This window comes from Calidris pugnax, unplaced genomic scaffold, assembly GCF_001431845.1.
Source record: "Calidris pugnax isolate Ruff unplaced genomic scaffold, ASM143184v1 scaffold60, whole genome shotgun sequence".
NCBI classification, from domain to species: domain Eukaryota; kingdom Metazoa; phylum Chordata; class Aves; order Charadriiformes; family Scolopacidae; genus Calidris; species Calidris pugnax.
In genome coordinates, this window is record NW_015090831.1 from 4,636,655 (window position 1) to 4,661,984 (window position 25,330).

The following is a 25,330-nucleotide window of genomic DNA, read 5'->3' on the forward strand; positions in this document are numbered from 1 at the left end:
GGGCCTGTTTGTGCGCTGTTGCTGACCGTTGTGTCTTGCCTGTAAGAAAACAAATTAAGAATGGTGTTACCGCAAGCCATGAAGATATGTCTTAAGTTGAGCAGCAATAATGACTTAAAACCTGCAGCATCTGAAGCTTTTCTAATTCATATAGGCAGTCTTTCATGCAAGTAATAAATTGCATAGCACTTAGATGAGAAGTACAAGTTGCAAGAGAGAAGAGTGTAGATGAGACAGCACAAATCTATATCTATGACTCAGACATTTGCCGCAGTTCTAAGATTTCTGTGAGTAGTAGATAAAAGAACAATTTGATTCTAAAGCTTGAGCTGTTACTATCCAGCACTCCCTAGATGATATTTGGTGTCATTGAGCAGATTCATGACACCCACAACATGGCAGGAAATGCAATTAACAAGTCAAAAAATGCAACACCTACAGGGAGGCCATCTGGTCACCTGGATATCCAGACCAGAAAGAACAAGAATTAAATCTTAGCATAACTTGACTTGACCATGAAAACTATGATGAAAAAATGAAGATAAAATAGAAGGGTTCTGGTTTTCTTTTGGTTTTCTTTTTTTCTTTCTTTTTTTCTTTTTTGTAATTTCCCATTAAGAAGCAAGAACATAAAATGATTGACACTGTTACTAGGAATAACTGCTCAAATACTGGAATGGGTAATAAGTGTCTGATGAGAACTGTGAGCTGAGACAGAATGAGGCTGTAGCGTGAAAAGGATCAAAACATTAATAGCCATTAGTGCAGAACAAATACAAAAGTTCAAGGTAAAGGAGCTGGGAAGCAGAATAGGCAAACACTATCTGAGAAAGCAGACATCACGGCTCAATGTAGAGAAAACAGACAAAAGGCAGGAAGTAAAATGCTTAGCATAAAATATTACTGAGAATTGTGTGGGCAAAGAAGTTATCCCAGCGTTTGTTCCCTAAAGGAAATGAAAGTGGAAGTACGTGTGAGTGCATATAGAGACTACCAAGAAAGAGCACAAGTTGTGTGACAAGATTCGCTCCAAGGTTCTCCATTTGCTCATTTATTTTCCAGAAAAAGCTGACACTATTTTTGCCACTCTGCTATTAAGACCAGTAACAACTTAGGTTCTGGCTGACTGGCAGAGCTTCAGTCTCATTCCAGCAACACTGATAAGCAACTGACCATGAGACGAGAACTTCAGCATTGTCAGACCAGTGGACTGGCTATCAAAAAAAATCCTCACAAGATGATATATTGTTGCCTGATTTTTTTTAACAACTAGCACAGAAATACCCTACCTTTCAAGAAAACTGCCTCCCAAAAGAGCTGGGTAAATCTCAGATGAGCCATCAACTTGAACCCCCATAGAAATGTGTCGCTTTTTTCTAAGATCAAGTTACATGTAATTTTTTTTTTCCTGTTTTTTCATTTTATTTTAAAGTGACTTCTAAAATATTTCCTAATGAAAAGCCAAAATTTAACAACTGTGTAACATAGATGCCAAATGTTTCTACTGTTCCAAAACGTGTTGACTTCTCTCCTTACCTGCCATTTTTTTAAGCATACCTAGACAATATTTGAGTTGAGAACACAAATAATTTTTGTTCTGTTCAGTATTTTGGCAAATAAATATTTGGACAAGGGAATCAAGAAACATGTACCACAATAATGAAAAAATGTGCCTCAGTAGTGAGTAGCAGGCAGAATTCACTGGTCCAGAATAAGGAACTGATTCCACTTTCCACATGAGAGACAGGACAAAGCTTGAATTTATAAAGCTGTCTGGGAGAACCAGAGAGTTTGCAAAGTCCTCTGTTTTGGAATGTTTATGAAAACAAAACTCTCTGTGAATTACAGTGTTACTTTTACACCTCGCAGTTTTACAAACCCCAGTCTCTGTTCTAACAAAATCTCACAAGTGACACAATTATAAAAGTAGACTGACAAACATTAAAACTGACAGGATATAAAATGTTCTCAGTTCAGTAGCTTGGATATAAACTAAAAGCTAAGAAGACAGCACATGTTTCTGCACTTGAAAAACTTCCCCCAGAATCTTCTTTCAGGGACAGCTTGAAAAGACAAATTGTACTGGAGTTTTTCAATCTGTCACAGTAGAGGACAGCTTCTGAGCTGTAGAGAGATACCTTCAAATGAATCATATATCATTTTATCTGAGAATTTATAAACCTTTCTAGTTCAGTTGCTTTTTTTTTCTCTCTCTTCAAATATCAGAAATGCACCATCCAACTCTAATCCTGTACATACTACAAAAACAACTGTATTAATCCAAACCCACTATTGGAGTATCTCATTAGTTGAACTCTATATATTCTATTATGCTAGTTCTCTCTTCAAAATTAAAATGTCAACGTAGAGCAAAGTGAGGAAGCATCCATGCTTTAATGGGAACTCCAGGCTGAAGATGATAACCATTACTATGAAGCTGGAACTCAGGCTCAGTGGATCTCATTAGAAAAAAAATACAGTACAGGTGAGAGGTTATTGTCTCTCTCGTGAGAAGAAAGAATATGTCTAAGACTCTACAGAACAGATTAGTTTTAAGGCTAATGAAAAACTACCAACCTTCAACTTAAAATATATGGATTTAACCTGAGAGTTTTTACTGTTTATGAGAAATCTGCATCAGTGCGCAAGAACTGATAGAATCTCATCATGCTCTGACATGATGCACATAAAATTGAAAAATAATACAGTGTTTTCTGATCAAATGATTCAGTATAAAATAACTTCCTTAGTGGCTGCCTATTCAGTACCCATCTATTATGATCATCTGCAGGGTTGTACGTTCATATGAACTCTGTTCTAGCATGCTGTCATGGGTGATAGCCTTTACAGTTTGGCAAATTTCTTCAAAATGACCATTTTACAACTCATTTTCTTCTTGTTGTGATTACTTTTGTCAGGAACTATGCTAACAGCAGGTTTTACTTTCTTTTTCTTGAGGAAGGTTCATATATATTTTTTTTCGGTTAAGCATTTTGATTAACTGAATCACTAAGACTTTCTGCGAAGTAAGTGAATAAAGATATTCATGTTTTATAAATGGGGAAGCTGGAGAACAGAGAAGGAAAGTGACTTTCATGGTGAGTGGGACTGTCAGTGGCAAGGCTGGGAATAGAAACCAGAGATCTTTACTGCCAGTTCCACTCTAATCGGTGGCGACCACTGTTCCACGGGTGACATCCCCACATCCCCACACAGAGCTACATGAAAACAAATTCAGCAGAGGAAAATCAAGCATTAACAAAATATGAAATGACAAGCTAAGGACACTTACGTAACTTCCAGTTCCAGTCTATACGCGCCTGTTCCAGTCTATATCCTTCCTACCACCCTATTTTTCCCCCTACTTCAGTCAGTGTTGAGCATCATCTTTTTTCCACAGATACTGAGTACTATATCATTGCCTGGTTCCAGTTCAGCTGCATGAGCCTATCCTGTCCCAGAGTGCTACAGCCTATTCAGACTAGCTGTAATAAAAAAGTCCAAATAGATTTGTTTAAAAGCACTGGCTGATGCAAGGTCCCATCATAACCCTTCCTTACTATTCCTTATTTTTCAGTAACTTTTATTTTTAAGGTCACTATCCTTGTGGTTTTGCATAGACAGGCAATGCATTGAATCTCCTTTGTCTGTTTGATGCAATTTTATTGAAAAATAGTTGAAGATAATACTTGGGCAGTGTTTTGGAGAAAATAAAAAAATGCAGATCTTAATTCTGTTTCTTTTGAGTTTTCAAAAATTAGAAGAAGGTTCAAGAAATGGACACATATAGAATGGAACAAATTATCAAAGCTATTCAAATAAACTGTTATTAACATGAAAGGGGAGAGTGCCTGCAATGCCTTAAGGGAAAGGAAATGTGTAGTAGAATTGTTGTGACAGTATGTAACACAACACACTTCCTTTGGGATGATAAGTTGATGGTGTATTAAATTAGGATTTTGAACTGCTAATGCCAGATCAGCGAGTCTTGTGTTCCAGCTGCGAACCACCATCTTGCATAAACTCCATTTGCTAGTTAAGGTGCCGTCTGTCTTCATGTCGTCATAGAAAACCATAATAAACATTATCATTGGTCTGAATGATTCAACAGAAGTGCAGTTTGCATCCATGGCTGCTGTGGATTAGATTTATATGACAAAGTGATTTGATACTGTACAGATCTGGTGTTAGTGTTTGTGGAGTCATGGCTTGCATCAGAACGAACAGTTATGGCCAACCTGGAAAGAATCCCAATGTTGTCACCTCTTTTACCATGGTAAAAGTCTCATCCAGACATGATTCTGCTTCCACTCCCTGTCTGGCTCATTTCTTTGACCTGTCCCTGGATAGTTTTTTTTAATATGGTTATCTCCTAGGCCATCCAGGTGGCTGGCACTTTGCCTCTTCCCAGCTGTTGGTCAGTTCTTGCTCCTCTGTTCTCAGTCTCATTCTCAATAGACGTGTTATGCTTGTTTGTTCTGCCTCTGGTATAAGACCATTCTCTTTCAAACACCTGTATGCCAATAGGATCTTTATTCAGGATGACAGGAAGATTCAAATTCCATATATTGGTGATAGGAAAATAAGAAATCAATAAATTGCTAGACATTTCTCTGATTGTGTTTAAAATTTTAGTTAGAAGAGCTACTATTCTCTCAGTAAGAGCTACTGAGCTCTTACCCCATCTTGGACAGACCTAGGTATTTCTTTTAAAAATATACTCTTGCAAACTTTACACCAGACGGCAAGCAGAGCTTGCTGACCCCTTCCCAGCACGTCAGGTTGAGGAACCCCACATAGCAGCTTCTGTTTCTGTTTGGGGGCGGGAGGTGAGCTAAGCTGTGCAGAAAAGCTGCATGAAATGAGCTTAGATATTAAATAACAAGTTTCAAACCAGAGTAATATTTTTATGCCTGAATTATAAACCTCCTGTAATAGAAACTGTAAGGGAAATTCAAACAGGCTATTAATTGTAGCAGCGCCAATATATTAAGATGAATAAGATTTTCTAAAGGTATATACTAAGCAATTCCTTTTACTTGCTTGCTAAGCAGTGTATTCTGCTTTTTTTACTTGCAAGTTTACTTGCTAAGCAGTTCCTTTTACTTGCTTCATTAGAACTGAATTCTTCGTAGGTGCATTTTCAATAAACGTGTGTGTTGATTTAAGAGCTCCTGTATTGGAGTCAGTCACCTCTGCCAAGGCTCAGAAAGTTCCTAACGCCGCCAGCGTTATACTGCTGTTACAAGCTCCACTGTGCCTTTGGCTTTCTATAATCTTCATCTGACCTGTGGTAAATCCATGCTGACTGTTCTCACCCTCAAGGAAATGCAGTGAGATTAAGGATTCCAAGGGTATAAACTTTTGAAAATGAATCTCATAGTCCTGAAGCCTCTTGGCTGTTTTAGAAAATGGTACAAGTCTGCTGGTCATGGTATTTTGTTCAGTTGACAAAACTGTTTTGAGGAAATGCTGAAACTTCTCCTTTGAGAAGGGCAATGAAGATTTTGGAGAAATTCTGGTCAATGAAATCTCATTTCAGAGAAATCTCGGTCAATGAAGATTTCTCTGAAATTCCACCTGAAATTTCAAACACAGAGAGAATCAATCCAGTATTATTCATGGCATGGTTGCTGTGCCACACAGTGAGGCAAGAAAGATGGTTTAAGTTCCTTCTCTGCCTGGTTCAGATCAAGGATTTGAGTGTCAGCTGAGACTCCATTGTCATAGCACTCACTTCAACTGGTCCAATTTCTGAAGTATTTACATGAACTAGAACAGTTCTTAGAAAAGACACTGGAAAAAGGAAATAAGGAGGGACTTTCCATTCTAAAAAAATTCTTTGAGTAGGAACTCTTTTACCCAGACCTCATTCTGCAGAAATAGATGGAGTGACGGTCCCAATGCACACTGTTGATGCGCATAAATATGTTAGCCAGAAATAAAGGCAAAAAAACAGAGATGATTTAAGCCAAAGTGATAGACCTAGACACATTAACAAAGGACACACAACAGAATTTAAACTGAATTAAGAACTGTGTGTATGAAAGTGACTATTGTCACTGGAAGAAGAGACATGAAGTGTTTTTCATGTTTCTATGAATCACCCACACTGAGTTTTTTCTAGTTATGCATGGGGTAACAAGGTTGTTTTACTCCATCACTGGTTCTCCTGTGTTCTTACAATGCCAAGCCTCTGCATATGCTACTGTAAACACAAATTGTTGTTACATCACTGTAGAAGTGCTTGCCATTGTATATCTGTCTGCTTAGGTATATTTGGGGAACAGGCACCTCTGCCAGAAACAACAGAATAAAAAAAATCTGTATCAGCATAAATGGTTCCCTATTTTTCCTGAATACTCATATTCTCATGGGAAGTATTTCCACAGACTTCCTTTAAAGGCATGATGTGCTTGGAAAGCCTAGAGGGACAAAAAATATTTCATCTGACTAAGCATCCCTAAATCGTTTTACATCATTTTCAGAATACACAAAAATATCAGCTACTTCATTTGCCTTGTTCCATAGAGTATTGTTTTTCTGCCAACCTGTTCTTACCTTAGCTTCTCTAAAAAACATATTTCCATTCTGAAGTCAGTTGCAGAAAAAATAAGGAATCCCATCAATGGAATAAAAAGAAAGATAAACTTTATGACAGAAGAAATTAGACTATCACAAACAAAAGAAAACCATTTCTCTTCCCTGTTCATCAGTATTTCATTGTCTATTGTTATTAAGGTGAGCCCAGAACAGTGTTTATTTCTGCCTGCCCAGGATCATATGCAAGACAGTAACTTCTCACTATTTCCAGCTACTAGGTACCTACCACACCACATTTAGCACTTTGAGTTCCAGGTGGTTTGTCTCAAGAAATCCAAAGACCGAAAAGAAAAGCTGTGCTTTATAGCTACCAGCCTCCCAGACTCAGTGAAGCCATTCCAACGCATACAAGCTGAGGATCTGGCAGCAGTGTCCATCAGTACAGGAGCACTGTTAGGATGATTTATACTGGCACCAGATAGGCTTCCTCTGCTTTGTTTCTTGTTCGTTTTCTCTGCACTGAAATCATGGAGCATTTTTCGTAACTGCTATTCATTACAGTTCTCCTGGAAAAATACCAGTAATTTAAAGGTTAATAGAATGCTGATGTCACTGTAATTAAAGCAGAGGAAAAACATTTCTGTAATTACTGTTAATGCTTTCTTGCTGTTCAACCAATAAGATATGGCCCCCAGTCTGAGATGGAAGGTGGGTGTAGAGATCTGTGTGAGCAAGAACTTGTGACAGGGTGATCAGACTAGTGCAGAAATGATGCCTGAGTCACTTTGGAGCATGTTGGAGATTGGTCGTTAAGCAACCCACCTGGGAAAAATAGAAGCCAAAATGTCAAGGATGAGCACGTCATAAAAAAGTACCTTATGGAACTGGCTAGCCTGAAAAAATTCAAGAAATATGGTTAATCAAAATTCATTTTTTTGGTTGTCACTACACTGCATTACAAATAGACCCATTACTTTAGGAGGTTTACATTTTCAAAAATAGATGGTGATACTGCAGAGATGTCGATACGAATGAGCCTGTGATAGAGACCCCCAGGACAGGGCTGGAAGTCAGTTGCACCCGGATCATTATTGGTACAGCAGTTGGTTGGTTCTGTGCCTGGCCACATGCACCAGCAGCTTCCCATGGAGTGGGTTAGTGACTTGAAGTGCACAGTGAGGTCTCGGTTCTGCCTCACTAGGTGGGAAGTGGCTTTTCAGAGCCCAGTGGATTAGATGTGAGCAAAGGGAGCAGCTGAGCTTGAGATGTTTTCTGTTCTGCCGATGGAACACCACCGCCTGAATGGCTGGAAAAGACCCTCAGCTGCACTACCCCTGCACTACCTGGGGTACCCCAGGGTGGAAGATAGAAATCTCTCCCACTGATTATTATTACATCCAGATAATGGGTTCAGCTATCTTCATGTGACCTTGCCAACACCAGTTTATCAACAAGAATAATCCTTTTTACCTAGCAGGGTGCCCTTATTGAATAAAGGGACCGAGAGCTGTAGCTTGGCTGCTCTCTGCTCTGCAGGTTGTTGGCTTCCCTGGCAGAGCTGAGGGAGCACAGCCTGTGTCAGACCAACCTCCCTTGCCTTGCTGTGAGAAGGAGAGTGCAGTTGTGTGCTAAAATGTCCCAACCACAACATCTCAAATCTTTTATTATCTGTAATGAGTATATTTTTCTCAGCTGCACTATTACTTCAGCATGTTTTCATTTCTATCTTTGAAAGAAGGAAAGATTTACTTCCAAAATCTCTTAAGTTATAAATCTTGCCATTTTGACTTCAGATTCTTAGATTCCTGAGTTCTCACTTTACATTTTACTATCTGTAGTTTGCCTTGTATGTCTGACTTATATACATATGTGTATATATATATACATGACGTGTATTTAATGGACAGAAGTTCAAAATTGGTGGGTTTTTTACTAGAAAAAGTGTTTGTTTACACATATCTAAGACCGTAAGAAAAAACCTGCCTACAAATCAGTCATCATGAGTTTTGCTAACTTTAATGGAGTTGAATTTGCACAATTGCTAATGAAATTCTATACTTTCATGGATCCAGCAATCGTCAGGCTACCACTGAGCAAGCTTGTGCAGTGATAGGGGAGAGTGCACTATTGTGAAGTCATACTTACTTCTTTCTTTAAAGCTGTGTAACACTGCTAGCATTGCACTGGGTTTAGGCTAATTAGCTCTGTCCCGCAGAGCTAGCTCATTCAGTAGTGGCTCAGGTATCTCTGTGTCCTGTAGTATTGTACAGTGCAGACATGCCCTAAGAAACTAATCAATGAACAGTAGAAAAGAAGAATAAATTTTGCTATTGCTATTTTTACTATCAAATATTTCCCGGATTCCCTTTGGTAGACCTGTTCTTAGACACCTCATAGCTTGCATGTGTCACAGTAGACGTGGATTTTTAAAAAAGAGTTTGCAAAAAAACAGCTATATGTTTCAGTTCAGAGCTGGCATCCCCTGGAGGAACTTGGGATGAGAGAAGCAGCAAGTGCAGGTGAAGGTCGGAAACACTGGAGAGAAGATGGATGATGTGATAATAGACAGGAACAGATAACAGTAAAAGTTTCATTGCAAAGGGAACAAGCATGCTAGATTAGGAGGAAGATAAATAGGCCTTTGAAACTTCAAATCTTCTCTTTTCCAATTTAACATATGAAAGTGAACTATATCTGAATGCTTATGGGGATCTAAAACTGAAAAATAGCCAAGGTTCTTTCCTGACTTTTTTTTTTTAATGTACTAGTAGCTCAGTTTTCACTTTGAAACAGAAGTGGCAAGCAAAATTCTTATAATGTGATCTGTATGTTTTAGAAAGGCATGTCCTCCAGAGATGATTATTACAACAGCATGTATTCCTTTCTTGTATCATCACTGCAGTGATCAGGACTCTTGTACGGACTCAGAATGTTGTGCCAAACTGCTCCTAAATGATTTTAATGATTTGGAATTGCAAATAAGTCATAGTTTAGCTGTACTAAGTCAAATGTAACACATACTGAAACTGCGTCCTGCCCTGTTTCTGTACTACTTTTAAATAGACAAAACTGAGTATATGTTTCTGTACTACTTTTAAATAGACAAAACTATTTTTACCTGGTGCTGTGTCCGTATTCTGCATTAAATTGTGATCATGGTTTAAAATCTGAGAGACCTGCTACCTTCATGGTCTCAGGCTAAGTACATGCCTTTTTCATACAGGCTGAACTCATTAAGAAGAATTGTAACATCTGAAGACTTAGCATAAATTTATTATCTCTAATTCTTTTTAATCTGTTTTGACTGAGTGTGACATGGAGTATGGACCAAATAGGTTAGACATTTCAAACAAAAACAGAAATTGGAGGAGTTGTACCTCTTTTATAGATCCAAGAGTTCTTGACAATTCAGGTAATAAATGCATGAGAGAATGAAGGATATGCTTTTTATCTGGACAAAACTTGTATATTCAGAAACCAGGAATCCTGCCATTCAGTTAACCATAATTTCTGTAATTCAGTGCATATATTAAATTAATCACTTTAGTACAGTGGGAGGATCACTGTTGAGAACTGGTTCATCACCTTACTTCTAGGTTCAATTTCCAGCTCCAGCTTTTTTTAGCCATCACTTCTGTTTAGACTACGTCAGGCTATATTGAAACTAATCACAGGCTTGCAATGTGGCAAATCTGCTTCACCAGAAAATACTCTTTACTCCCTCTTCACATAGGATGAGGTCTTAACACTGTGCTCGTTCAGCCAGAGTTTTCCTCTGGGTGACTAAGGATCCTTATCTTAGTGTTTGTCTCAAGGGAAAGGCATATCATGGCAGCCAGATGAGTCAGACATGGCTATACCAGAAACTGGAACTGTGTGTTAGACAATCATCAGTATTTGCATTGCTATAAAACCTAAAGAAGCTGTGGCCACTCAGAGATCCTCCTGGAGGGAAGCATTTTCAGAGGACCTGTGGTTTGCTCACAGAAAGGGGTTGGCTTCTTCAGGATCCAGGTGAGCAACCCTTGGACATGAAGAATAAGCATTTAGATTGTTGATGGACCTCCAGAGAAAGGTTATGATCTTTGTGAAGGCCATCTCTCTGCAAGGAAGAATGGTAGCAAGCTGTGGGACCAACAGTAGTAGTTATCAAGAGAATAAATTGCCGGCCTTCTCCAGAAGTACCCATGCATACTTCTGAGGGATAGTTTGCCAGTGAATTGGAATCTATGGTATTGGTTTCTATGAGCTTTTATGCCTTGTTATATTTTTCTTTAACATGCAGTTTTCCTCCTCTTCTTATTTCTTTTGTCTTCTGCTTCTTGTTCCCTTTATTCCCTTAAGCCCAGATTTGTGAAGACACTGTGACAATATGCAGCTAACTGTTCTTTGTCAAATCCTTGAAAGCAATGTGTACATACCTTCTTCTCTTTATGAGATGTTTCATTTTAATTTGGTACAGTATGGAACACAGCAGGTAGTGTACAGCATCTACACTGACTGCCATAAACTTCTTGAAGGAAAATCTGATATGGATTTAATGCATATGTTGATGAAAAACAGCATTTCATTTTCTCAAATTCACAGCTAATGGCATGGAGCTCTCAAGGACAATGAGATAGTTTTGTAAAAGAAATTGCATGAGTTAAATCACCAAATACCTTTAAAACGCATAAGTGTTCATTATTGTTCCTCCTCTGAACCTGTGAATAACATTTTTACTTCATTTTTAAATGGCAATACTGTAAGATTATTTCAGAAGCTTCATGTTCGGTTTTTATCTTCAGCAAGAGGGATAATTTGCCCACACGAGCTTTGCAGCTTCATGGTAAGTAGGAATAGTAATAAGCTAATAGTTTTGCTACTGCAACTAAAGGTGAAAATTATTTCTTTTCAATTTGCAAATATTTTCAGTAGATACTGGGCATAAACTTACAGACAGCTATATAATCACTTCCAGATTCTACTCTAATTTTCAGAGGTCAAAGTACTAGCATAAGGAAGGAGAATGAGATGTAATGTACTTAGATTCTGTAATACCTACTTTCATAAAACTGCTATCAACAGCTCTGGTATTGTAATGAGTAGAATTGTCAAAATAGGCAAAAAAATTCTGTACCTTTTATTGTAATCTGAAATTCATCTTCATAAATATTTTTACGTGAACACTTGTTAAAAGCAAGAGATACGCCATCTGAAATGATTTTTTCCTTTACCTTCTCCCGTATGTCTAAGCAGCTAAGGAAAAATGGGGTTTCATTTGTTTCTGTCTTAGCACAATAGTTACACAATATTTTTCATGCCAGAAACTCACAAAGGTCTTAGTAATTTATTAAAATAAAAAGCCAGGAACACAATACAAAGGAGAGGAAAGTTTACCATAAAACATGGGATAAAGCCCTGTTAATAATGTTTCTGCTATGAAGTGGTACCTTCTGTGCCTTTAGACTCGCACTATTTCCCTTGCCAAAATGACTGCTCTGTTTTCGTGTGCTGGCTTCTGCCTCTTTAGATAGAAAATACTGCTGTGCCAGTATTAATAGAGCGGCCAAATGGTTTAATCACAGGAAGGGACAAGAAGTTTTCTTGTAATTGGATAAGAGTATCTTCCCCTGACTGAAAATTTAGCTTGTGGCCATTTATAACCTTTCTATTTTCAGCTGAAACCTGAATCCTTGGTCTTTACATGGAGAATGCTGCTTTCTGTAAATATTCCCCTATAATTGGGAGGAAGGGTTGATTGTTGAATGTGTGATTATGAATCAATATTAGGCCTCTCAATTTCTCATGGATACATTCACTTCTATCAAATTCTATACTGAAAATACAGATTATGTTCAGGAGCTCTGTAGAACCCTCGTCATGATTTAGCTGGCTAACAGTGATCCATAGACCATGGTTTGTGAAACACTACCCAAAACCATAAAACTATATGAAATGCAAACATTAGTTGCAATTTCTATTACAGCTGTATTATGTTCACTACTGCAGTATCATGCTGATTCTTGATCCCAGTTTAAGAGAATTTTTTTAACTGTAAAATAGTAGTAGAAATAGTAACCACTGTACATGGAATAAGTATTTCACTCCACAGCATGACTGTTACACTGAGAAAAAAATTAAAGAACTATTTCATATTTTTCTGGGTAGTGGTGAATGTTTGTTTCCGCACTTTTTCACTGCAGGGACATGGTCCTTTCCTACTATATATGAGCTTTTATCTGATTATAACAAAATATTTTAAAATTTATATTCCTAGGGTACTTAATTAATATATAACCAAGGTTCAGTATACATCTTTGCATTGCAGCCTCTTTCTCTCCTCACTTTAGTGCAGCTAAGAAAGGGCAATTAAGCTTAGGAAATAAATGTACATTTCACAAGAAACTGCAGCAGCCTGAAATGCCCTCTAATCACAGTCTCATAACTGAAATATGTTTTTATTTAGTGAGGTTGTGCTAGGTGCACAGCATGAGTCTATATCATACTGAAAACTCCTTGTTGGTAGAGATAGCTGTTGAGTAAATATTTTTCAGTTTTAAGGCAGGGAGAAAAGTATAAACCCAAGATCAGATCCTGTTAAATGGCTTCATGTTGTTACTTAAGGCATGAGGACTGTAGCTAGTTACAGATTTTTATGGATGCAGTGCATAATTTGTATTTGCCTATGGAAGTAAGAGAGCTATTGCAGGACCTAAGTATTGTACATATGAAACTGGCTGTCCTCTATTTTAGTAGCAACTCTGCCATTGCATTTCCTATGCAGAATTCTACAGTTTCCCTTAAATTAGTTTTAACTTGAATTGAAACAGCTTCTCATGTACAGATTTGCTTTAACCATCACTTTCATTCTCTTCCTCTGTAAGTGGTGGGCTGCGGGGTTTTTTAATGACACTTGGCTACCTCTGTCACTAAGCATTTAACCTTTTTTTGAAAATAGGTGTGTGGAAGGCCTTTCGTGAGCTAGCAGAGCTTGCTTTCAAAACTCAGTGACTTCCCAGTCGTACAAGCTCTCTGCAAGATTAATTCAAGTCAATAGGGGATTTAAAAGTGAAAGGGGAGAAAAATCAGGTCAGCAAGAATTATGAATAGAATGATTAAATCAGTGGGAAATGCTGTGGCAAAAGACAGAGGATTCCAATTCCAGTTATTATAGATTGGAAGGCTGAGATGTTTAATAGCAAGGAAGAAGAGTATTGCTTGAGAATTGGATTGAATTGGCAGAGTACATCCAATCAGTCTCCTTCTAATAGAATGGTTGAATATGTAATATAATGTGATAAAAGTGTTTGGTCTCTCTGCTTTTCAATAGGACTACTGTGAACGTAGTTCCAGAGGAATAGATCATTTGTGTTTCTTCTCACCAAAGGGATGAAGTAGCTAAGCATGCATTTGACACTGTGGGGGTTTGTGGTTTCTGTTTTAAAATAGTGCTGACAAAATCTGGGTGGACCTAGTTCATCATGACCTATTCAAAAAGGTCAAGATCAAGTCCTGATGCAATGGTTAGTGCCAGAGTCCATATCACAAGTTATACATTGGCATCAATATCTTCCAGATGATGATTTGCTGTCTTTTAAGGGCTAGCTTGTACAATAGGAAAAACATTCCCAACTGCACTGCAAATGGATACAGACAGAAAGGAGTGTGATTTAGGCATTCTAGGAAAAGTTAAAGTTGAAACGAAAATCCTAACTTCTTTTAGTACCTATTTATAGAAGTATCCAGTCCTGCTAAAGTGTAATATTATGTGGGTTTGGATCACGTGAGTCAGATGTTCCCTGGGGTTTTGTCATCTCCAGATGAGGAAAATATTCTAGTCCTGTGGTTGACTTGTTACAGACATGCACAAAATTACAAACACGATAGAACCCCAAACTTCATTGGGGAATCTGGTCACTGCTTCAGTATAAATATTCAGCAGCAGGAGATGAGACAGACTTTCTCACTCTGGCATTATATATGCACCCAGCATGATGGCATTTTAATTCTGTTCTTAGATGGTACAATACTGTCACCCCCTAGAAACTAGGATTAAAAAGTCTATGCCAGCCTGTACATTCCCCACTCTACATGGAGGAAAAGCTATCTGAAGTAACTGAAGGTGCCTAGATTAAAGTTTGATGACAAAGGTACGCATACCCTGAAGATCTGACTTGTATCACTGTCATCTGATGCTTCAGAGTGCTGTTCAGCAGAGTGTGGAGCGATGACATGCTGTTTACTCCTCCTCATGCTAACTCCCTGCATGGGCATGATTTGTGTATATATGTACAAGTGGACTCGGCTATCATCACTGCATGGGGAAGGAGTGGAGAGCAGCAGAGACCCAGAAATTTGTGGACCTGCTTATGATATGCTAAATTCCTTATGCAGAGAGACCTTACCCTAATCAAATTAAAGCTTCTATAAGTGTCCATGGAGAGGTTTCATGCAGTTCAATAAGCTGGAGTAAAACATGTTAACTTTCCCATTTGTCCCTCTGTAGGTAAGCCCTAAATATCTTTACTATTTTTTCTAACAGCCTTCACAAATCCTTCATGAGTCCAGTTCCCTGATGTCAGAACAGGTCTGGGATCTGCAACCCACATCAAAGTTAACTTGTGAGATTTTTCTCTGCTTTTCTTTTCATATTTAGGGGTGCTAAGCTTTGATAATGTGCTTAGCGCTGAAGAGGCAGTAAAAATGACACTTGTTGGCCCAAAGAACGTGCAATCTAACAACAAAAAGACAGCGCAAACTGTGCTGGGAGACCTGGGGAAGGTAGTTCTTAGATAAATGTTTCCTTTTTTAAATAATGGTTGGATACCTGACATTTATATTCACATTGATTAGTATTCATGGCTTCAAGAAAGATGAGAGTTTAGAGAAGGGATTTGGCTTCTGCAGATTTTATTCTACCACATGCAGAGGGATCAGATCACTCGGCCATTGATGCTGTAGTCATATAGGTTCCTTTCTTATTTTTTTTTATGTGGTGCTTGAGGTTGCTTGTTGAACTGTGCTCCTTACATTTTACATGAAAACAGGCTACTCACAAATGCAGGAGAGCTTATATCCTGCCAAATGTGTAATTAGTACAGTACCCCAGGCACTTCATTGCATACTAAGGAAGTTTCGCTGGCCTTACATTGATGTCAGCTATTGCTGTGTCAAAAATTCATCTCCAAGAAACTAAGCTTCTTTAGTCTATGGTTTTTAGTAAGTCCTTCAAAGTAAAATTGATATATTTGGGCTCTCACTTTTTCTTTCCTAGTTATGTGGATACATGTAGGATTAAAACTTCTTTCTCTATTAGTGATCTTCTATCTTCTAGGTAAATAAGTATCTTTAATTTTTGAAGGGACAATTCTATTAGTAGCAAAAGGTGTCTGAAGTCAAAAGTAAAAGCTTTCAAGCACAATCGCAATGCAAATTGATAAAGTGTTTTGGGCCTGATTTTAGGACAGAATACATGTGACAAAATAATTTGGCATGTGCTTAACTGTTATTGGGAATGGATTTAAGAGCATGGTATTTCAAATCTGGGTCATGCAGTAAAAGTGGAAAAAAATTGACACAAGGCCCAAATGAAGTCAATGAAATTCCCACATTAGGAACTGGAATAGGCCTAAAGAGAAAACAAGAGGGTCTTTGGGGTAAAGCTGATGATTGTGACATATTTCCCTTTGCTCTAACTCTTTTTTCCTGTTTGAACTTTTGTTTCAGGTACAGATTCTCAACTTGCCTGTATTTTAGCCTTGATTCTAGAAGTTGCTGTAAGCTCATTGTTTCCCATTGTATGCATGTGAGAAATCAGTTCTCAGCACACAGTAGTGTTGTTTTTTTTTTTAATTTTGATTCCTTTAAAGAAAATGGATCTCCCACTTGGAGTAGTGATGCAGTCTTCTAATAAACCTGATGGGACACATCCTGTCCAGGCTCTAACAAAGGAATGTACTGCTGTTGTTTAAGTGGCAGATTAGTAGATCTATAAAGCTTTACTCAGATGGCAGCACTTCCTGTAGTCATGATTTGTCATAATTAGTTTGAGAATATTAATTATCAATTTTTCCTCAGTCTATTTACTCTAAAATAGGCACTAACCACTGATAATGACCAATTTCTCATGGACTGATTTGTATTACCATTCTTTCCTATTACTGCCATTGCCTTAGGCCTCACCTGCACTGAGCAGCTTTAGCCTGTAACACTCTTGCTCTTTTGCAAGAGCTTCTGTAACTAACTTACCTGCTCTGGGTTCAGAGAGTCCTCACAGAGACTGGTTTTACCTGCAGATGTTATGCAGTGTTGTAAACGGGTGTTTTGTTGCCTCCTCTACAGTGGCTGAGTGGGAGTTCATTTACAGTGCGCTGTGGGATGCTTCTCTGGGATTGTGAAAGCCTTTGCATCCCATCAAATTTTGTTTCATAAACTTGATGTTTGTTTTAAACTTGTGTATCAGCTTCTCCTTAAAGAAGGAAATAGTGCCTGTGCCTTTTTTTTTTTTTTTTAGTTTCCTTTTTCCTCTAGTACTCCAGTCTACACTTTCTTGTGATTTCTGCCATGTTTTTCAGAAGAAATGGCAGTTCCTGGGAGGCTGTTTCTAGCTACTTAGCTCTAGAAGCAGGCGATTGAATTTAATTAGATGAGTGTGTTCTGACGATGTGGCATGCAGGCTTTGCCCAGCACCACTGGCAGCAGACCCATTGCCACAACTCCACGCCTGCCTGGTCTGAAACAGGGCAGACACAGGTCAGAGCAACCTTTTTGACCAGATGATGGCTCCAACGGCAAGTCCCAGCTTGAGGCATTTCATCTCGGTGTGCCTGGGAGTATCTCAGCAGAGGTTTGCAGGCTTTGACTTGTCCATTGCTAAAGCGATCCCTCCATCGTCAGACAGCACAGACAGCTCGGCAGATCTGAGCCGGCTGCATTTGTTCCATGGGTTGCACACTGACGAACACGTTCGAGCCAGACGCCATCAACCCATCCTCAGGAGTGGGTGGCAAAGCTTTGTCAACAGAGGCCAAAGAGAAAATACTAATATAATGTGGGAACGGAGCTGGTGGCTCAGCTGTACCAAAATGAATCACAAATTCAAGTTCAGCCCTTCATTTTCGAGCTGGCAGGGGCTACGAGTGCTGATCAGGCAACATACTCAGCTGGTACAAAAGTGCCTCATTTCAGTGTCTCAGCTGCTCTCCAGTGTGAGGTACATCCAACTTCCCATGTCTGGACTGATGATTCAGTATGCGAGTTTTTGTGGGTTATGAAGAAAGGGGAAGTCCAAGGCTGTGAGAAAAAAAGGAGGAATCTTCATTTTTGAAGAGGGGCAGGGAGGACAGATTATGAGATGTTGTAACAGAAAACAGACGGGAAAAACATACTCTGTTGTGACAAATTGTTATTCTTCACTGTTCTTCATTTAGGAGCTTTCATTTCAGAAGAAATTCAGAGACAGGATTTGCAAAGAGGCTTACATATAGATTGTGTTTTTACTAAATGTATGCTGTTGTTAACAAAGCTTTTTACTCCATCTGATAAAACTAAATAAATTTCAGGCTATAATAAACCACATTTGGCATAAGAACAATCCACAGAGTTGAGAGCTAGTGTTTTATAAAACTTTATAAAGTTATATATATATTTTTTAATCTTGAAAATTGTCAGGATAATAAATATATCAAGCATTTTTCTAAAGTAATTGTTAAAGTTTAAATCTCACAGTTAAAAATTCCATAATTAGTTAGAGAAACATATATGTCTTTATGTATTGACTCTTTAAAGTGTTTTGTTACACTTTGACAATGGTTTTGGGATGCTGGATAACTGGTTTACATTTCAGCCTTCATGCACCAAAGCAGAAACCAGCAGGAGGTTAGAGAGCTTACAGCACTGCAAGTGCAGGCAGATAGTTTACAGCTGAGAGCTGGTTCTCACAGTGCACATTTTATTTTCCTTAATTCAGAGATCATAAAATGGCATACCAGACAAAACATTTGATGTGTATAAATGATTAAGTTAGAGGCTGTGGTGTGGGTCAGTTGAAACATACATATGTAAAAGGCATGGTTGGTGGTAGCAGTAATCAGTTTTTCATCTCTCATTCTAGTGATCCTTACAAGCTTGCTGGGACATTTTGTGGGAGAAAAAAGAGCTTGGTTGATGTGGAAGTGCTAGAAGCATGCCTCAGAGCTTTCCAGATCATCTAGAGCTGTAGTTGCTAAAAACTTGTTATCTTCTCCTCTCTCTTGTCTTTGAATGGTGTCCTCTGCCTGTCCCTGCTGAAAACATCAACCTCACAATCTGTTTGCTTGCAAAGCTGCTAAGGTTTTGCTTGTTACTCTACCCCAGAATGGTTGCAGTGAAGCAAAGTGGCCAGTGCAAGTTATTATCTGATTGTGCTCTGTTTTAACCTGTTGACATTAGAGAAGATTCAAATAGCCCAGGAAAGCTTCCAGTAGACAACTACTCTTAGCTTAAGAAATCACATTTAAATGATTCATAAGCTATCATGGTGTTGTATGGTTTTCAGCAACAAGTAGGTAGAACCATTAACAGTGCTGCTTATTCTATTGGGTAGCTGGCCTCTGAAATTTTTGGAGGCTGACTGTGCTGATGGACCCAGAGAAGATAGAGCAGCTTCTGCGCCCAGAGGAGCAGTCAAACTTTTGATGTCCAAAACCTCTCTGTCCCCACCATTAAATTTCTGCAGTGATTTCCAGAATCCAATATTGAACACTAAGACTCTTTGCTGCATAACTACTTCCATTGAAAATCCACTGGATACTGCAAAGTGTGTGTGCATGTGTGCTATGCACCTGAAGAACACACGTTTATAAGAGAGAAAGTGATAAGATTTGCCTTTTAAAAAGCAGTTGCCTTTATCAGGAGAAATGGAGGGTGCTGATTTCACAGCATTCAGCTACCCTGCTCTATGGAAGGAAAGAAACATGGCACGAATCTGTGAAAAGCTGGAAAGTTTACAAAGGAATGATCCCACAGCTTCTACCAACAGCAGCTGTGCTGTGACATACAGACTGATGTACCAGTTGTCTGATCAATAGGGTTTACTTCTAGGACTATTATTTCTTGGCAGCCAACCTAATGTAATTACGTATGTTTTCCTGCAACAAGCAAACACTTTATGTGGTTGAGGAAACAGCTGCAGTACACTGAAGAGCTCATTCGCATAAATAGGAAAGTATAGTCACAGAATTACAAAATTACATATTATGTAGGGTTACATGTTAGTGGCAAGGATTATAAATACCTATAGGGATTAAAATACCTATAATTCCCTCCTATTTAAAATGAACTAATATTTAGCCATTTTGAACATTGAAAGACAGCTTGTCAGCTATTTAAAAGTATGACTGTTTAGTCTAAAATAACTTTGAATATGACTCCGAACTGGAGATCTTTGCATCTTTCCTTATTTTCTATTTTGAGCTGCTCTTCAGAGCTGGAGAGGCATGGGGAAACCTTCAGAAATGATTGCCAAGCCAGATAAAATTTGCCTCATTTCTTTCAAACTGAGAGTAGGCTCCCTGTTTTGAAATTCATAGATAAGTTTCTGTAGCAACCTAGTAAAACTTCTCATGTATGAACTGCATAACACAGGAACTAAAACCCTAAACTAACTAACTGAAACTAGTTGTTTCAGTCCCTCATCTGCTTCTCTTGAGAGACTGTAATGTAAACCAGAAAAGAAAGGCCAAAAATGTGGAAGACATGAAGACAACATCAGCCTATACTGCCCTAAATTATATATTATATTACAGCATCACACTGGGACGGTTGAGTTCCTGCCCTGTGCAGAGGCAGCTTGGCAGGAACACCTCATAAAGAGTTTGCAGTTCAAGTGGTCTTTAGCACGTTTTAAAAGAAACTTGGCATCAGTTCTGGGTTACCATAAGACAAGGAGGCTGTAAAACTGCACACACACCTGCAGTGGGGACAGAAACCTTTCACCAGAGCATTGCAGACTGCTGGGGCCAACAATCGCTGCAGAGATCAGCCTGAGCCCTGTGTGTTCATGGTGCAGTCAGCACAGCACAATCCTCACGTAGTGAAATGGGTCCAACTGATGCTTTTGGTGCTGTCCCCATAGAAATAAGTTGGTTTGACTACTTGAGTGGCTTTATCCAGATTTCATTGATGTGGTTGGTTTCAGCTGACAGATTCAGTTATGCAATTTGTTCAGCTCTTCATGAAGTCAGAACAGGAAAATGCTTCAAGTGTCATGACAGCATGATGAGATGAGCTCTAACTCATCAACTCATGATACTTCAAAATACGTTGCCATTTTCCCCCAGTTCTTCATTCTGCCCATCTGCTGGATGCTACATTTCTTGCCGGAAGCAGAAAAATCTGCCTCGGTGTCCAGAGGTGATGGGTTTTTTTCTGAGTTGCTCTTTGCTGACAGTTTTAACTTCTATCTAGACTGGACACTGAAGGAGCTCAGGAGCACGAACACGATCTGTTAAATGATACCGCAGTTCTGAGAACTTGCTGATCTCAAAGGGGAAGCCCTACTTCTGCCCCTGCCTCCTGGTTTCAACCTTTTCCTTACACCAGTCTTTGGGAACAGATCTAACAGGAACCAGAAAGAAAATTACTAGTGTTTTTCCCAAATCAGCATGACTTCAGTGGCTGGAGAGCACAGTGAGAAGCAGAAGAAGGAGGAGGGTACCAGCCCTCCTGTGGGCGAGTTGTCAAACTAGCCTATGGAGATTAATGATTCTGCAACATGACCCCACTGTAACCTCCAGTAAGATGATGGTAACCCAAATCTGGAGAGAGGAATTGTCTAAAGCTCTCAGAGCCATCATAGCTTTTCTGACAGCAGGTTGTTGTAGCTATTGAATGATTAGTTTGCATTGGTACTTTAGGCCTTGAGGAGATAAACTCTTACCAGTCAGCTGATGCGTTCTTGTTGCCTTGGGAGTAAAGTGTTGGACCTCATAGGAGTACACATTTCATTATGGGCAGGGCAGAATGGATCACAGGAATTCTACTTTGGCAGGAAGAAAACTGTAGAGAGAAAATGGTATGCTTTGAGGGCTGAGGCTGTTAGTCTGTGTTTCCACGCTGGATGTGTGCCTGAGGGTGCTATGGTCAAGAGCAGGCAGACACAGGTGAGTTCTGTCTCCCATCTGAAGTGCTGGGATACAAACTGCTTTGATTTGGAAGGTGTGTAGATGTGTTAGGGTGGACGTGCAACACTTTGAGAAAACTGAATCTCACTTCTTTGGGTGGAGGCCTGTGAAGTGGTTGAGCCCACTCCATGTGGCGGTGTTTGAGAAGCTTGTCAAGTGTTCTCTGAAAAGTGTTATAATTAGTCACCATAAAGATGTGGTGATGAGACCTGACTGAAAGGAGAGCCTCGAAGGAGCTCAGATCATACTTCATGTGCACTGCCAATTGCCCTGAAAGGGCAGGGTACATGAGTAGAGGTTTGGCAGTGAAGCACTCTTACAATAAAAGCTCCCTCTTTCTGTTTCAGACCAGCTGAAGAGACTCTTCTGGCTTTGTGTCTGAGCCTGAACAAGTGATGGTGATAGGCTGACAGAAAAAAATGAATACTTTCTTGGGTCAGTTTGTTTGTTTTCGTTTGAAAATTGTAAAAGTTTGATGACGCAGCCTGCTTTTTTAATGACACTGCAAATATAAAGGGGTTACAATTGTGCTCAATCCCACTGAAGTAAGAGTTTTTAATACTGAGATTTAATGGGAGTAGAGTGAGGCTTCTAGAGAAATCCAAAGTAAAACTAAAATGCTAGCAATAGTTGAAAAGCTGGTTGGATGAGGCCAGTCTTTTTGCTGAGGGAGAATGTGAGAGGCTGAGCAGTATAGGAAGTGCTGATAGGAAGACTATTTGTCAGGACAATAAAGAAAATTTTTGAATTCAATGCTTACTGACCATGAATCTTGAGCAGTGAGGATATTTCATGTTCATACTAATTTTTCCACGTTTGGATTGGAAATTAGAGCTCAGTCATGTAGTGAACAACGTCTTCTATTTATTAGCAAAATTATTTACTTGTATTTCAAAAGTGTTTTAAATGCATACGTAGGGAAAATACTTTCTTAGGAGGCAAAACTGGCTTAGGACTTTCATAGAATGCCTGTTCTCTAATTTCCTTCTCCAAGCACAGAAACTACACAGTTGCAACAACATAACGAAAGGTGAAGGAGTGCATGGGGTGAGGGGCATTAGGAACTTTTAAACTGGCTTTGCTACTAAGAAAGGGTAAGGGGTGCAGATCCACATCAGCTTATCGGTTCCGGGGCATGCCCTCCCACCCATATATTCCTTACCACTTGCTTTGTGCCAGCAGTGATGCACAGGAAGCTGATTCATCTGTAGTTTCCTGTAACAAAAAAAAAGAAGAGCTTGAGGTGTGATGGAGATGCTCCCTTATTAGCATGCAAGTATGTCATGAGCAAACTCATTTCCTCAAAGCCCTGTTGATAACTCTGAAGCCGCAGCCTGATGAGACAATCAATGGAGCTTCTGACTATTTCCTTGCATCTGAACTGACTCTTTCTCCTCGTGTGAATTACCGATCCAGCGTGAACTCGCTCTGCTGGTACAAATTTCTTAAAGAAAATATTGACCAGTCAGCTCCCCGCTGGCAGGCTTCAGGCTAGATGGGATGTCACCTCTCTTTCCCACCCTGCGTGAGCTGGTCCAAAAGCCTAAAACTTACAAACTGTCATGTATCAGTTTGGCCGATGTAGACCCATGTGCCAACATGCGATCCAGGGCAGACCTGTCCCGGTGGGTTGTGATGGAGGGCACAGAACTGGTGCTAATTTATCCTGGAAGAAAGGCATGAATTTCCGCTGTTCTCAAGGCCAATGCCTCTTCCTCCACTGGCTGTGTCAGCAGAGCCTCCTGGTGGGGATGCAGCATATCTCAGCAACAGGAGCTTTTTCAGCTATGAATAATAATTTGTCAAATAATATTGTCAAACTGCACAGTGAATTACCAGTTATCACACATCTTACACCACAGAGATGTTGTGCTGTTTATATTTGGCTCTGGAAACACTGCCAGAATTGATGCTAACCAGAAAATTGATGAGATTGCAGACAACAGAGTGATAAACAAGATAACAAAACAGACATTTTAAGTAATTGTATGGATAAAGTCCCACTTTTCAAACACAAATATATCCAAAATTAGCATTTTATGTTCATATTTCAGAACCTGGTTAGAAATAAGCTGACCTGTACAGGAACCAACACTGTCTTGCACAGGCACTGCTGATTGGGTTGCACAGGGGCTTTTCCACTCAGCTGGAGCCAGATGCAAATACAGCATGAGGCCATGGCCAGACAATCACTGCAAAAACAGACGTTGCAATCGAGGGTTACAACCTCTCTGCTGTAGAAGTGCTATCTGCATGGCTCAAACTGATTAAAGATGCCTGCTCCCAACTTACCTGTATTGACACTGCACACAGAGCCGTGCTGGGGAGGGGAGAGTGTGTTGGAGGGTTTGTATTTGTGTCTTTAATATTGGCAGGAAACACGTACAAAGCTTCCTGATCCTTAAATGCTTGCCTTGACACTTAGATGCCTTCAGGACTTGATATAATTTCAGAGTGAAAAGGTTTCCTAGAGCTTTGCTGTCTCTTTATTGGATGTTGGACTGGGAGCAATGCTTCTGTGAATGACCTGTTTGCATCTCTCAACGTGATATTTAGGCTTGAGATGGGGTAGTGGATACTGAAAATTCCTGTTTAGAATTGTGAGTTACTGGCATGAGCTGGAAACCTGCAGAAGGGTCCAGATTTGGTTTTGGGCTGAAGCAGATAGATTGGAATCAGTAGGTATTTATAATAAGCTAAAAAGAACTATTCTAGGAATGTAAGAGACCAATAAAAAGATGTGGAATTAAAGAAAAGAGAACAAGTGGTAAATATGATAAATGTGAGTTGAATCGTATATATGGAGGTATATGAAATAACATTGCTTAACATAATGCCAATAAGTTAGTGTAGACAAAACCAATGTACATGTAATGAAGAAAGATGAGTGAAGTAATAGCAATTCTCTTGTTTCTCAAGAAGGGGAGCAGAAATCTGTATGTGTATTCAAAGAGCATTAATCTATTCAATATGCCTCCTGGGTACTCTTACAGCTCTTACAAGCTGCAGGAAAGCGTATCTGGCTTCAGAGGAGGATGCTTGTGCTTTTCAGATGATCTTGCTGAAACGAATAAACAAATAGGGCTGGGAGTGTGGAAATGATAGGTTGGTAGGGTCTTTTTGGAATTTAAACAAGTGTATTACTGTGTATGGAAGGACTGTCTGAGAATTGATGGAACCCTGCGGACTTTCTATAAAGATTGGATATATATGAAAGAATGATAACGCATGTTAGAACTGAAGCTGAAAAGGCACCCCAGTTAAAAGTGAGGCTGGAAATGCAACAGGATTGTGTCTTGTTCTCCAAGTTGTTTGAAATTCTCAAGCATAAGCTTCTTAACACTTGCTGGAAGAAGACATGCTAAAGATTAAGAGCCTGAAGGTATTAGGGTATGCAAGGCATTAGGAATGGTAATTACCATGACCTCATACATAAATAATCATTTAATAACACAGCTGATTTCTGGAGCCTTGCAGTGTGCTGTCAGTGTAGAAACTACAAAAAGAAAATTTCTTGAAGCAGGAAATGCCTTCACTCTAAGAACCTATAAGGGAAGGAAGCTTTGAAAAACAAAAAAGCAAACATTATCAGGTTCCATAAAAAGGCAGTAAAGTTGAGCAAGAGATGCTAAATAAGAACCTGT